Raw genomic sequence first — 16,232 nt, forward strand, 5'->3', positions numbered from 1 at the left:
TCAACTTGGGAGCAACCACTGAAGAGGTTCTTTCTCATCTTCAACATACATGCTGGGTAGGTGGGGGTTTGCCGTAAGTCAACAGGTGACTTGAAGACACACACACACACACACACACGTTTCTACAGTAGTGGTCCTCTCTGAGTTAGGCTGCAGCTGCACTGCAGAAATAATCTAGTTCAACACCACTTTAACTGCCCCTGCTCAATGTTATGAGAATATGGCAATTGTAGTTTTGTGAGATATTTAGCCTCCTCTGTCTGAGAGCGCTGGGACTACAACAAACCAAAAATCCCAGGATTCCATAGCATTGAGCCATGGCAGTTAAAGTGGTGTCAAACTGCCATACATTATCTCTGCAGTGCGGATAGAAGGGCAGTCTTTAGTTATTAACAACTCTCAAAATCCCCGACTGTTGGATATCTGGGCTGAGACCTCTGGGAACTGAATTTCAACAATACACGGAACTCATAATCATTATTTGAGAGGAATCGACAACTATTACCACACTGAGAGGAGCATTTGTTACTCATGCCAAAGATCAAAATGAATGCCCACTATTGCTGGATATTGGCTGCAACAATAGGGATGGGTGGATAAAAACTGATCATTTGGTTGACTCTCCTAAAGATACAGTTGTGAGAACACTCAAATTAAATGCTGTGTGACTGCACAGCTCTAATTCCACTCCCAGCTGACAACAGAATAGTGATGCTGCAGCAGTGCTAAAGGGCCATCCAACTGCGTTAACAACCTTGGAAGTCTGATCCATTATATTCAACAAGACATCCTTCCTGGAATGTTAATGTTGGTGTTTTCATTGTCCTGTAGGTTCTAAATTATTATGCCTACTGTGCCCATTGTTGTGAATGAAGGTTTTTAGATAAAGGTACCACTCTTTATCTATATTTATATAGATAGATTTATCTATATTTAGCCAATGTGACATAGTGGTTTGAGTGCTGGACTACCACTCTGGAGGCCAGGGTTCAATTCCCAGCTCAGCCATGAAACCCACTGGGTGACCTTGGGCATCTCACATGCTCTCAGCCTCAAGTGAGGCAAACTGGCTCTGAGCAAATCTGGCCAAGAAAAGCCCATGATAGGTTCACCTTAGGCTCACCGTAAGTCAGAAATGACTTGAAGGCAAGCAACACACACACACACCACTCTATACATTCTTAACAAAAATAGATATGTTTCTATGAAAACAGATCGAGGTTGTGATGGTCCCAGTAAGTGATGAGAGGCTTAAATGACAAGTGAAAACTGTCTTTGCATGAGAGGAATAGGTGAGAATTTTGTCAACTGCATGGCACAGTAAAGAGGCCTTCTGAATGCCCCAGAACTTTCTTAGATCATGTGGCAGCCATCTGATGGAAGGGCAGTCACTTGAAATTGGGGTGGGTGGGTGTTTTAAAGAATGCTTATAACCTGCTAAAGATTTCAAAGTGGTGTAAGATAATTTTAAAACAGGCAATAACAAATAATACATAAAATCAATATACAACAGCTACATTACCCATAAAACACATGATAGGTTGGACTAGAGCAGGAATGCTTAGGGGAAAAATAGGTAGATCTTCAACATCTACCCAAATAGTGGAACTGTCAGAGAAAGTCAAAAATAGCATAGTAGGTGCCACCACACTGAATGCCCTGCTCTGAACAACTGTGGTGCAGACTTCAAGAGTGTGTGTGGCAAGGAAAGCCTTTCCTGGTGATTCCAGACCTGGATGTGGATCTATAGAAAATAAATTAGTCTTTCAGGTGGCTTGGAGCCCTTTCATACTCCACAGTAGTAGCGGTACATTTCCATTTTAACTGCCATAGCTGCATCCCATGGGGTTCGTAGTTTTGCTCAAGGATATCAAAGAAGCTCCTTGGATGAGGCTTCTAACAGACCCACCCCTAAACTCCTGTTCCGATGATTACATAGGAATGCAGCCACTGATTGGTTTTGCAGTGGATTTCAGTCTTTTCTCTATGGGGCACAATTTAGTTAATACTAGATTAAAACAATGTGCTGAAGTAATATATTTTATTTTGCTGTGTTTATTCTGTGCAGCCGAAAACAGGATTTGTGGACATGCACCACTGTTGAAACAGTGCGTGCACAAAATAATCAATTGTGATATACTAACATTTCATTTATGGATGTGTGTGAAATGCCATTGCGATATTATTTTTAATTGCATGATTGTGTGACTGTGAAACCATCAAGCTCTATAGCGCTGGTGTTGTTTTTTATTTTCATTGCCGCAATTATTGCTGAATTGGCCATGGTGTGATAGTCTCCATAGTCTTGAAGGCTTCCATACATTCTGAACCTGTTCCAGAATAAGCTCTCTTTGTATGTTTCCTGTCCTTACTAATGCTATATATAATCTTCTAATGAAGACAAGAAGGAGACAAACAAGAAGGAGAGAGAGAATCCATTAGGGTGGCTGTTTTCTGACACCCTGGCCTCCTAAGCGTGACAATTACCCTCCTATACCTTTGTCCCAGAGATGATGAGGCCAGCATCCCAAATTCAAGAACTGCTGTGCCTCTGCTCAGCAGGAGCTGAAATACAATGGCATCCTCCTCTGGGCAAAGGCAACTGCCCCCGCTGTGTCTTCTTAACTTAGCTGGGCCCCCTGCTATCTCTGATTCAATTACATTTTTTACACATGCTTTGTTCCGAACCATAAAGGCAAACCCCTGAGTCTCCAAAGGCAGGAAACTGCACTGCAGGCTGCAGCGATTAAACTATAAGAGAAGCCGTTCCACCTCCCAGCCAAAAGAGACACTCAGCTTGGTTGCCCTCCCTCTAAGGTCACTGTTTCTCCCCAGCCCCACTTCCCACCCCACAGAAGAATGTGTATACAGTATAGACCTTTGGAGAGACAGACACAAGTGGCAGCCAGCACACCTGCATGCATGTATGCATGCACCCCCCCTCCCCAAGGGGGAGTGAAGAACACACAGGACCTTAACCTTGCCCAAGGACTGGATGAGAGATCTGAAAGCTGAAGTTGCCATGGTCCAGGGACGTAGCCAGGATTTTAGGAAGGGGGGGGGGGGGTCCAGACTAAGTGCCACGATTATATTGAGGCTTGGGTGCGGCGGCGCAGCAGCACGCACCATTCATTTTTCTAACGGAAGGGGGGGTCCGGACCCCAAGAACCCCCCCCCCTTGGCTACATCCCTGCATGGTCCTTATCACAGGGGAGGCTAAGTGCCCAAATCCTGTGCAGAATCTGGATTTAAATTCTGGGACTATACTGCAAAAGCAGGATCGTTTTCAGACACATCGGGGGCACTGAGCATTAATCCGACACTAACCCACACAGAAAATGGACAACATCGGCCACTTTTTACTGAAAGTAAAAAGAGGCCTATTTTGTCCACTTTCTGTGAGGGTTAATGTCAGATTAATGCTCAGTGAGTCTGAAAATGATCCCGCTGTTGTGGATTTAAATCCCATTTCTATACGGGATTTGGCCAATTCTCTCTTGTATGATAAACTCCTAAGCCTCATTCTTAGTCTGAGGGTGAGAGTATTTCAATATCCAATCTATTGTTCTGTGTCTGATCTATTGCTCTGTTTTCCTCATTGCACAAAGAAGAAAAAGAGGCAGATGTGGGCAAGTTGGGTAGGGTTTGCCTGCAGTGATGGTCGGTGGCTTCCATGTCAGCATAGAAGCCATCAGCCAGAGCTGCTTGCCTGCATTCATGGCTGAGCTAGGGACTGAATTGGGGTAGTCTTACTGTTTGGCCAGAGAGGGTACTGCTTACCTAACCCACAACACTCCTCCCGAACAGTAGAGCGTGATAAAGTCAATGTAGACCTTGCAAGAGAAGAAGTTGGGTAGTCATTTCACCTCTGGTGACTTTGCTGTCCACCCAAGAGTCTCATTCAGGATCAAGGCTCTGAAAACAAAGAACTACTTGCTTTTGTGTATTGTAGATGTAATTCTATTGAAAAGCAAGTATCTCTTTGGGAACAGAACCTTGATTCTAAATTCAGGAATCAGTGAGACTAGTAGGATAGAGGGCAAAGTCAAAAGAGGTTATGTAAACTACATATAGTTTTTCTGACCATCTTCCGGTCCCAGGGTATATCACTTTAGCCTAAATGCCCTGAAGGCACCAGATCCCATCTGATCTTGGAAGCTAAGGAGGAAGCCGACCTGGTTAATACTTGGAAGTGAAACTGATGGGGAGCATCAGACACTTCAAGCTACATTTCAGAGGAAGGCAATGACAAAAAAATGTCTGAGGACTTTTTTTAAAAAAAACTATGAAATTAATGGGGGTCGCCATAAATCAGCAGGCAACTTGGAGGCAATTACTACTACCTACTACTACTACCACTTTTACTTTACTAAGGGTAGGTTCAGGCAGTCATGTGCTTGAACAGGAAACCACAATGTGGTATAATGGTCACACACTACAAGCCCTAGATTCAAATCCCTGCTCAGCAATGAAGATTATATGAGCTAGTCACTCAGAAAAACCTGGAAAGAAATAATTACTGATAAATAGTTACTTATTACTACTTCTTTCTTGGTGAAACTATGGCATAACCTAAGGTGCATTATTATTGTGAGCTGATGAGGACAATTTCACAATTTCATCTCTTTTGAGATGGAACTGTTACTTTTAAAGTAGGTTTTATAGTGATGGATTGTGTGTTCTCACTATAAGGGAGAGGAGGATGCAAGGGCCAATGCCCCCTCCTCTGAATTGTTCCCTTTCAGACAAGTAGCATTCCTGCACCGGGTGTCACTTGGTGCAGGGAGTGGGGCGAGTGGGTGTGGGGCTTCTGGGAGTGGAAGGTCCGGGGTCCCGGAGACACGGGGCGCGGTGTTATCAGTATGCTGATGACACCCAAATATGTTTCTCTGTGTCTCCGACTGATGCAGTGACTAGGGATGGCATCTCTCCTCTAAATGCCTGTCTGGAGTCGGTAATGGGCTGGATGAGGGAAAACAAACTCAGTTTGAATCCAGAGAAAACGGAAGTACTTGTGATAGGCTCTCCTGGTTGGGGTGAGGTAATTTGTCCACCGGTCCTGAATGGGGTCACGCTTCCCTTGAAGGACTCAGTCCGCAGCTTGGGGGTGCTCCTGGACACGTCGCTCCACTTGACTTCTCAGGTGGATGCGACGGTCAGAGGCACCTGCTATCAGCTTCGGCTGATACGCCAGCTGCAACCCTACCTCAACCCGGGGGACCTTGAAACTGTGGTACATGCTCTGGTAACCTCTCGATTGGATTTCTGCAATGCGCTCTACATGGGGCAACCCTTGTACCAAACTCGGAAGCTTCAAATAGTTCAAAATATGGCAGCCAGGAACATCTCTGGATGTTCCAGGGCCGACCACATAACACCGATTTTGAAAGACCTTCATTGGCTGCCTGTTCGCTTCCGGGCACAATACAAGGTGTTGGTTATGACCTATAAAGCCCTAAATGGCTTGGGCCCAGGGTACTTGATCGCCTCTCCCCATATAATCCGCCCCGCACTCTCAGGTCATCTGGTAAGGATCTGTTGAGAATCCCTTCCTCCAGATATAAATCAACCTCACAGAGAGCTTTTTCCATCTTGGCACCTGAGATCTGGAACACCCTTCCAGAGGATCTCCGTGCCACCTCCACTTTAGATCTCTTTAAAAAGAGATTGAAAACTTTTTTTATTTCATCAAGCTTTCCCCGAAGTCCCATGTTAACATGATCCTTCCCTATAATTATGTGATAACTTCAAATATTCCAGCTGCCGTGGTTGTGTTTTATCGGTTTTAATATGGAATGTGTATTCTGTAATGTTTTATTAACCTTTGTATGAATTGTGTATTGATCATTGTATTTTTATCCTGTATTGTATATTTAATGTTTTGTACACCGCTGTGATCTAATTTTGGAATAGCGGTATAGAAATAAAACGTATTATTATTATTATTATTATTATTGGGGTGAGGTTTTGCAGGGAGGGGCTTCCCATACCAGAAATGGCACACGCTCCCTCTCCCTGTGCCAGAAAGGATGGGACCTGGAGGCAGCAGCATTCCTGCATGGGGTGTCTGGTTTCCACGTATGCCACTCCATCACCCTGCGTGCTGGGATGCATTGCTTCATTTTCCCTGTGTTCTTCGTCCCCCATGTGCAGGCCTGTCCTTTTCGTCATCAGGAAAAAGTTGGGGCTGCAAGTGGGGGATGAAGCACACGCGGGGGGACGGAGCATGGGAGATGGTGCAGGGGGGCTGACTTTTTCTCATTAGGTAAAGGATAGGACTGCATGTGGGGGACAGAACACATGCGGGACATGAAGCAACGTGTGCGGGGGGTCATGGAGCAGTGCCTGGGGTGATGGAGCACTCATGCAGAGGATGGAGCATGGGGGTGCAGGGGGCTGACTGGGTGTCACCTCCTTCTCAAGTGTCACCCAGTGTGGTCCACAGCTGCCCCCCCCACACACACACACACATACACACACCCCATTTATGCTACTCTTCCTGATCACAATCCTTTCTGCTCTTATTATGAAACAAGCCCTGTTTTCTTCAATCAGACATTTGTGTAGATGCCCTATAACGGCCAGGCATAAACCAAGATTTTTTTTTTTTTTTTTTTTTTTTTTTGGATGCCAGCCTGATGGCGCACTTAACTTGTGGCTTGACTTTATGCCCCTATGTACCCTCATGGTGGTACCGTTTATAGCTCCCAGCTAGCCTACCCTGCTGCCCTGTCTCCTGCTTTGCCCATCTCACCACCAAGCCCCCTTGCTTCTGCAACATCTGAGTCACCACCAGCTGGCTGTTGTCATGCCAACCTGAACTCTGACCCTCTTAATGGCTATTTCAGATGGTTATTTATGGTGGCGATTAGGCGCTCTGCCAGATTTACAGCTATCCCCTCCCCTACTCTTCCCCCCTGTAAGGCAGACAGTGCCTGAGTAGACCAAGAAAGAGTATGGAGATGCATGCATGGCTTGCCCTCTGAGAACAGAGTGGTACACCAACCTGCTCCCCCCCCCCAAAAAAAAAACAGCTTTGTCTTCCCTCTCACATACAGACAGTGGCAGATGCAAAAAGGAACCAACAGCTGTGGCTACAGCAGAACAGCTGGAGGAAGATGATGCTGGTATAGCTCAATCCCCTTGTCTGCAAAAACAGGCAATACACAGCAGGTAGGGTTACTAGACTGAAAACTGGGGAGGGCTCCTCCTACCTTTAATGGAAGAAGGAATTTCAGCTGACTTGCTTGTTATGCAACTAGGTAAGCAACACCTGTTGAAATTCCCTCTTCTATACAACCATTGAAGATACAGGAGGCCTCCCCATTTTTCACTCTTGTAACCCACACAGTTGTAAAGATATACAACAGAGTATGAAAATTAGACTCATACAAGCCATTATATTGCCTATTACCATGTACAGATGTGAGAGCTGGACAGCGAGGAAAGCAGATAAGAGGAAAAACAAATCATTTGAAATGTGGTGATGTAGAATAGTGCTGAGAATATTGTGGACAGCCAAAAAGACAAACAAATGCATCCTAGAACAAATCAAGCCAGAATTTTTGCTGGAAGCCAGGATGATAAAGTTGAGGTTGTTGTATTTTGGTCACATCGTGAGAAGGCATGACTCATTAGAAAAGGCAATAATGCTGGGAAAGGTAGAAGGCAGTAGAAAGAAAGGGAGATCTGTATGCTAGATGGATAGGCTCTATTAAGGAAGTCATAGGTATGAACTAATCATGAAGGAAAATAAGTACATATAATGTGAACACATGCACAGTTTAATGTGTGAATATCCCTACTGTGACTGAAGGATCCTGACAGAGTCATGGGTTTGTGACAGAGCCACATGGAAATTATGAAAGGAATACAGAAAATGATCAGGACAGAAAGTAGGATTGCAAGGAGAAGAATGTGTTCCTCAGAAAAATCCCTTTCTCTGTGATGGTACCTACCTGGCAGAACACTCTTTGAAAAGAAGCTTGCCAAAGCCATGCCACATGGACTCTTTTCAGAAAGACACCAGGCCCTTTTTATGATGGCAGCCTTTCCAATTTGCTGCTGCTGTTTTTATCTTACATTCTGCTGCTTATAGGTTACATTTCTGTATCTTTTGTATGATTTATTTTTAATTTTGTTCTTTGTTATTTATGGCTGTTGTTTTATTACGGCTGATTGTAAAGGGCTGTTTGAATTGTTAGTGACTCTTTTGTTTTTAACTATTGTTAGCTGCCTGGGGAGCATTTAGTTGAAAACCTATTGGTATTATTTATTACAAGACTCTGAAAATCTCTTTCAAGATGCACTGCATTAAAAAAACCTGTACCAAACATACTACTACAGAAAAATTAAAGTCCAATCACATCTCCATACAAACATTAAATGGGAGTACTGCAATTGAATCAGTTTGTTGTTGTTATTATGTGTCTTCAAGTTGTTTCTGACTTATGGCAACCCTAAGGTGAACCTATCATAGGTTTTTCTCTGCAAGATTCCTTCAGAGGAGGTTTGCCAATTCTTTCCTCTGAAGGTTACTTGGTGGGTTTCTATCTTGAGGATTCAAAGGGTTTGGCTCCTGGAATCCTAGTCCGAAACCCAAACTGCTACACTATGCTGACTCAATGAATCAATGCATCAAATACAATACAAATAGCGAAAGTAAATAAAAATACACCTGGACTCCAAATATTAAAGAAACTTACTGGACCAGGTAAAATGAATGACAATTTTATTTTTAAAACTGCAGTTGGAGAAGGGTCCCCCCCCCCCATAGCAACCGTGTTTAATTAAGTACAAGATGCTACTCTGGGGAAAGAAATATGTGTAGTTTAAAATCTTGTGCCATAGGTAGTTGCTAGATATCATAAATATCCCCTTGAAGCATTGGAGATGGAGACTGGACAGGATGCAAAATGTTACATTAATCAATATTCCGAAGTATTTAGGAGACATAAAACTTGGAGTTTCCATTTAAAAATACTGTCGTGCTCTGTTTCAAGTATCATGGCAAATACAGGAGTAAGGATACAGACCATGACCTAGATTTTATTGTTAACACTAAAACATTAAATCAGTGGGAATTTGAGAAGTCAACACATCTGTAAGTTCTATTGATTCAATGGGTTAATTCTAGCTATGACTAATAGTGGTTACCAGATCAATGTCACCTCAAAGAGACATAAATATGGTTGCTTGTGCCAAACAGAGGGATAGTATTTGACTCAATTGCTGAATAGTAAGTCAACACTTACGTAAAGAACTGATTCAATGGGCCTTCTCCAGTACAGAACCAGCAACTACATTTAGCTGACAAGAATTACCCTAAATTCTTTTTTAGTCCTGATTAGAGTAAACTCCAGTAGAATCCATTGACTCCAGTAGACTGAACTGTGTGTTGACTCACCATTCACCAATTCATTGAATGGGTCTACTCTACTAGGGATTTACCGAGAGTATGCCAGGCAAAATATTTTTGACACTGGTACCCACAATAATGAATCCAGAACAACATGTATAGGATGATCACAGGTATAGCCCAAGGCATTCTGCTGCCATCCCAAAGGTAAGGTGCACGAAACCTGGGTCCGTCTAGTTATATCTGACACCTGACGATGAGGCATAAGACCTCACAAAGGCCTCTTCCCCTTCCTGACAGGTTTTTTTAAAACAAGCATTACAATTAAATAGCTAACATTTGCTGCTCTTTTATGACAGCCCAAATCTGCTGCCTGGTGTGGTTGCTTCACTCAGGCTAATGGTAGTACTGGCCCTGGTGAGCAGAGGCACACAAGAGGGGAAAATCCCTGTTATAATTCATATTTGTGCCGGTGTGCAGAGTGCACTAGACAAAAGGCAGATCTGGATCTACTGATAGATTCCTCAAAGATCTGCGGTAGTTCTAGGAAAGGTTTCCAGTTCCTAGTTGTTTAAAGGCAGGACAGCTTTTCCCGGACAAGTTAGGCTACTGAACTGCAGGGAAAAACTCCAGGAGTGGGCTTTTCTGTCACAAGATTATAAACTCCATTCAGGTCTGGTAGAAAAAACATTGGCCTGTTACATACTGCCAAAATAAAGCTGCTTCAGGTCTCTTTGGAGGTATGCTATTTAAATGATGCATGGGTCCTAAGAGTCCGGAGGTCGTGCCAAAGCCACACTCCATTCCTAAGCACTGGAGTGCAGCTTTGGTGCAGCTTCCGGATTCTTTGGATGCATGCATCATTTAAACAGCATACCTCCAAAGAGACGCGAAGCAGCTTTATTTTGGCAGTCTGTAACAGGCCTTAAATTCCTTGCATCAAAATGTGCTTTCAGGCAACCTGCTCTTTCATTCTGAGTGAAGATCTTTTGCACCAGGCTCTCATTTGTGGGTCATGGGGTTCTAATAATAAACTAGAGCAGATCTGACAAGTTTGATGTCACTAGTGTGTTTTACCAGGACTCTTCTTAAAGAGAAGGCAATGTATCTCTGTAGAGCATAGGCACATTGCCTGTGCCTTCCAACATTTCAGAGATGAAAATTGGGATACATGTGACCAGAGTGTAGTCAAGATGGCAAAAAGTATTAATGAGGAAGAACACACAAACTACTACAATCCTCAGAATCCTCCAGCCAACATGAACCATGGCCATTTTGACTAGGGGACTCTGAAAGTTGAAGTTTTGAAGTTGCAATCAAACTTCACAGTTTGGATCAAGTAGAAATGCTGAATGAGGAGGAGGAGGAAGTATCCACTCACTCTTCATGCTGCCATTCAACAGCCCAAATACCTTCACCTGTATGATATGTGTGTGAGAGTACATGTGCACACTTGCAGAACAGAGCACTGAAATGCAGACTTTACAGCCTTAAAACACAGCTGGTGATCCTGCAGACCTCCAGATGTTGTCAGGATCCAACTCCCATCAGCCCCAGTCAGTCTGGCTACTGTTCAGGCATGGGGGGAATTGTAGTCCTTTAAAATCTGAAGGGCTACAGGGCTTCTCTCCATCTCTGTCTTCAGTGACACAACTTTCACTGCACTGCAGAAATAATGCAGTTTGACACTGTTTCAACTGCCATGGCTCAATGCTATGGAATTCTAAGATTTGTAGTTTTGTGAGCTATTTACCCATCACTGTCTGAGAGCTCTGGTGCCACAACAAATTAGAAATCCCAGGATTCAACAAGATGGAGCCATGGAAGTTAAAGTGGTGTCAATTCACACTATTTCTGCAGTGCACATTCAGCCCCAGTGTTACTTAGATGAGAAAACGTGTTGTGTGCATTTTGTAAATTGCCTTCCAGGCTCACAGGGGAAAACCAAGAAATGCCAATTCTGAAAGAAGCCCTCCTTTGTTCTAATAATTTGGTGCTACTCTCATCTCAGAATGAGGATGCTCTGCCTCCTTGACCAGAGAAAGTGCTCTCTCTCTCTCTCTCTCTCTCTCTCTCTCTCTCTCTCTCTCTCTGTGTGTGTGTGTGTGTGTGTGTGTGTGGTGTGCCTTCAAGTTGTTTCTGACTTATGGTGACCCTAAGGTGAACCTATTACAAGATTTTCTTGACATGTTTCTTCAGAGAGGGTTTGCCGTTGCCATCCTGCTTAGACTAATTCAAACTGAGTTTTACTAGGTTGCTCATAACTCAAGAGAAACAGGCCCCAAGAGCTGGGAACGCATGGTAATGCTCCAACGCCATTCTCTGGCTGACTGATGGAAATGGATTGCTGAGGGAGAGTCTCTGCCTTCCCCCCCTCCTTCCCTCCCAGCTCTTTTGGTACGCACAGCTCTGCTTCAGTCTTGCTGGAAGAAATGCATGCAGGCAAACCTGTAATCATCCTAGAAGGGACACTGTGCCCTCTAATCGGCACATGATGAAGCCTCTCAGAACGAGTGACTGAGAGGTTTGTGGCAGGTGATAAAATCTAGCTGGAGGAAGAGAGATGGATGGATGGCAAGATAGAAAGATAGAGAGATATGGGAGAAGAAGGAGAGGGAGCCTGAGGAGCCTGGAGCAAAAAGCAGGAGAAGGGCATAGTGGACTGCTTTCACAAGTGAGGCTACTAGCGCCTTTTCCTCCTCACTGCTTTTGCAAGAGAAGACGCATGTTAATGAAAATTAAAACTCTCAGGAATAAATAATCAACCACATCAATACTGAAGTGGCATCTCTCTCTCTCTCTTTCTCATACACTCTCATGTAGCCATTCTCCAGGAATGTGAGATATTTAATTTGAATGATCTGGTAAATGTGGGTATTAATTCCAATGCTCCAGCAATCTCACGTTGTCTGAATTTTCAGATAATAAACATGATTTGATCCTAGCACCATACTTGTGTTGGGAACAAGATGTTTTGCTGCCTGAGGGAAAGGCAAGATGGTGCCTTCTCTCCAGACCAGGCAGAGAACAGGAGTAGACTTGCTGTTGAAACTCTTCCTCCTTACCCGAGACAGCTTGGGTACAGCACTGATTGCCTGGTGCTTGTGCAATGTGCAGAGGGGCAGGACAGAAATAATAATGATAATAATAATAAAAAACACAGCCTTATCACACCAATTTTGCTCTGTTTGTGTTCTGTCTCTGTCTCTCTCTCACAATTCATAATCTGACACCACCCCCCCAACAAAAAGGTTAAATGTACTTGACAGGCAGCACTTTTAAAAATAAAGGCAGCAGACAGCTCACCTGGGAGCAGAGGGATAGTTGTGACTGACAGAAGAGCCAAGGATCAGTTTACAAGGACAGATGGTCATCTATCTTTTTCCCCCTGAAGCTGACAGCAAGCCAAAGGCACCACTATGAGCCATTTCTTTCTATTGCCTGTTTTCAACCAAGATTAGATAAGACACTTAGTATGTTTTCTCCATAGTTGCCTTAGATGCTGCTGCAAAAAACCACACAACACCAACTTGGAAGAAAGGCCACAACTTTATTAGCAAGCCATTGGTATGGGTTGGCACAAAGCATGAGGTCAGGATCTGCTAAATCAAACAACCCGATGTTGTCTGATTAACCAACCTGGCACCCACCAGGCGCTTGGGATGACCTAGGGGCTAAGGAACACAAATTGACCGCAAACCATGCCATGCGTTCACATATTCACTAAGCCCCTAGTCACCGGGAGGCGCACCCGCGTTATGGCCCCCGCAATGGCCATACGCCTGCCCAATTCGCCCCCGGGTACCTAGTGACTCCCAGACCAGAGCACCATGGCCCTGGTACCTACACCGTGCCGATCCTGGCCTATGCTGCCGCCCAAAGTTGTGACAAAAAACCCAGAAGACAGCGGTGGGTGGGCGGGGGAAGCAACTCCAGTCTTCCTCCCTTCCTACTTGGCTCCGCTCCGTGCGAAGCCAAGCGCCGACTGAGGGGACAGGGCCGAAACGCGGCCTAATAGAGGCCTAGGCCCCGCCCCCTCCAACGTGCAGTGCGGGGCTCCTCCTCCAGGGCAGCCCAACCAATGAGCTGCCCTGGAGGACCGGAAGTCCCGCACCACAAAGTCCGGCTCCCAGAGCGTCGCGGGGCGGAAGGGCCGCCCCTTCCGCCCCGCGCACCAATAGGGAGCCGGGCAATGCCCCAGAGCATTCTGGGGCTTGTAGTTTCTTGCCGATTCTTCGGCAAAACGGCCTGCCCCGCAGCGAGGCGGCCGTGATTTGCCTTAGATGCTGCTGCAAAAAACCACACAACACCAACTTGGAAGAAAGGCCACAACTTTATTAGCAAGCCATTGGTATGGGTTGGCACAAAGCATGAGGTCAGGATCTGCTAAATCAAACAACCCGATGTTGTCTGATTAACCAACCTGGCACCCACCAGGCGCTTGGGATGACCTAGGGGCTAAGGAACACAAATTGACCGCAAACCATGCCATGCGTTCACATATTCACTAAGCCCCTAGTCACCGGGAGGCGCACCCGCGTTATGGCCCCCGCAATGGCCATACGCCTGCCCAATTCGCCCCCGGGTACCTAGTGACTCCCAGACCAGAGCACCATGGCCCTGGTACCTACACCGTGCCGATCCTGGCCTATGCTGCCGCCACAAAAGGCCTACACCGAAGGCCTACCGCCAACCCTGCCAAGAGCGATGCTAATGATTAGTGCAATGGTCCAAGTGCGGACGAACATAACCAGCGTAGGCCTTAGATCTCCACCTTCCGATTTTTTGGATGTCCTGCGCGGGCAAGCCTGCCCTGGAAGCCGCCGTAGCAGCGCCTATGCGAAAAGAATGACCTCCGAATTCCTCAGCTGGGAGCCCCAATTTTTTTAAAGTCATTCTTAGCACCGACACAAATTGGTATCTGGTAAGCGGTGATCCATCCAAATGAACAAAAAGCAAATCCAAACCCATAGGCCGAATCTTCCAAAAAGATCGAAGGGCCTTAACAGCACAGACAGGTGAGCCACGTAAGCGATGTAACACCACAGTCTGACCAGCTCCCAATTGGTCGCACTTGGACCGGCGAACCGTAAAAGAAACACCGTGCTTTAAAAAAGTGATGTCAGAGGCACCCAATGCCCGCCCTGACACATCGCTCTTGGACCCAGCCACCAATTCTCCCAATCTGAATGCACCAAAGAAAGCCACTGTAAATGCTGCACGAAAAAGGTTGATTTCAAAACGAGATGAACAAACAACAGGTAAATGCATATACAATTTGCATAACAATTGAAAACATATAGGGCGCCGTACATCTTTAGAAATCGCATGAGCTCTTCTCCATCCTTCGACAGCCCTTTTAACCAGAAAAGAAGCGCAAGGGTCACTAAAACCACCTGCCTTTGAAAAGAAAGAAATGCCAGCGAGATGAATGGCCATAGATTTGGGAGCAAAGTTATTGTGCCTAAGCCAAACCAAAAATTGCAAAACCACTTCTGTGGTAACCGGCCAACAAGGCTGTAAAGCTGCTTCACCAAAAAACTGAAAGAGTTTCTTTAAAGCATTCTTATAGCTCTTAAAAGTAGATGGAGCAATGGAACCCAAAATGCCTTCTATTATTTCAGACATCCAACCTCCCACATGGACACCGGAAACTGGGTAGGTTGAAGATCTGCCTCTGGAGCCAACAGACGAAACCGCTGAACCTGGAATCGAGAAATCGCATCAGCAATATCATTTTTTAATCCTGGGACATAACGAGCTGTGAAAGAAATATTATTAACCAAGCAACATAACACAAATTTCCTGACTAAACCCATAACCCTAGTGGATTTAGAGGATAGCTTATTAAGGACAGCCACCACAGCTTGGTTATCGCACCAAAAACACACCTTTTTGTTGGAAAATTCAGCACACCAAATGTTAACTGCTACAACAATGGGAAAAAGCTCCAAGAAGGTCATATCTCTTAAGATATCTGACCCATGCCACTCTTCAGGCCATTTTTTAGCGCACCAGTGGCCTTGAAAATAAACACCAAAACCGATGCTTCCAGCAGCATCAGAGTGGACTTGCAATTTATCTTCCAGACACCAAGATTTTTGCCAGATGGCAATACCATTAAAGCCATTTAAAAATTGCAACCAGATTCTCAGGTCCTCCTTGATTTGACTGGTAATGCGAACGTGATGATGCAAAAGCGTGGGGCCAGCTAGAGATCTAGCAAGCCTGGCACAAAAGGCTCTACCAGGAGCCACCACTTTGCACGCAAAGTTCAGATGCCCCAGTAAAGACTGAACTTGTTTTAACTTAAGCTTGGAAGCAGCCAAGGCATGTTCCAACAAACCACACAGATTGTCAACCTTTTCTTGAGGTAAAGAGGACAAGCCCTTAATAGAATCCAAATGAATACCTAAAAAAGACATAGCCGAAGCAGGGCCTTCCGTCTTATCTGCTGCCAGGGGAACCCCAACCTCAGCTGCCAACCCAGTGAAGGCATTTAACAGATCAGAACACTTGGTGGAGTTTGCAGGACCCACAAACATAAAATCATCCAAATAGTGGGTAACCAAAGGGGAAGAGGCTCTGCGTTTTAACTCCCATTCCAAAAAGGTGCTAAAAGACTCAAAGGCTGCACAGCTGATAGAGCAGCCCATGGGCATGGCCATGTCAAAATAAAATTTTCCTGCGAACTGGAAACCTAAAAATTTGAAATCTTCAGGATGAACCGGAAGGAGTCTAAAGGCCGACTGAATATCACACTTGGCCATAAGTGCACCTTTTCCACACGCCCGAACAAGTCGGACCGCATGATCAAAGGAAGCATATTTGACGGAACACAACTCCTCTGGGATCGCATCATTCACCGAAGACC

The sequence above is a fragment of the Sceloporus occidentalis genome, unplaced genomic scaffold (genome assembly GCF_023333645.1).
Source record: "Sceloporus occidentalis isolate IW3139 unplaced genomic scaffold, rSceOcc1.0.p SCAF_1, whole genome shotgun sequence".
In the NCBI taxonomy this organism is placed as follows: Eukaryota; Metazoa; Chordata; class Lepidosauria; order Squamata; family Phrynosomatidae; genus Sceloporus; species Sceloporus occidentalis.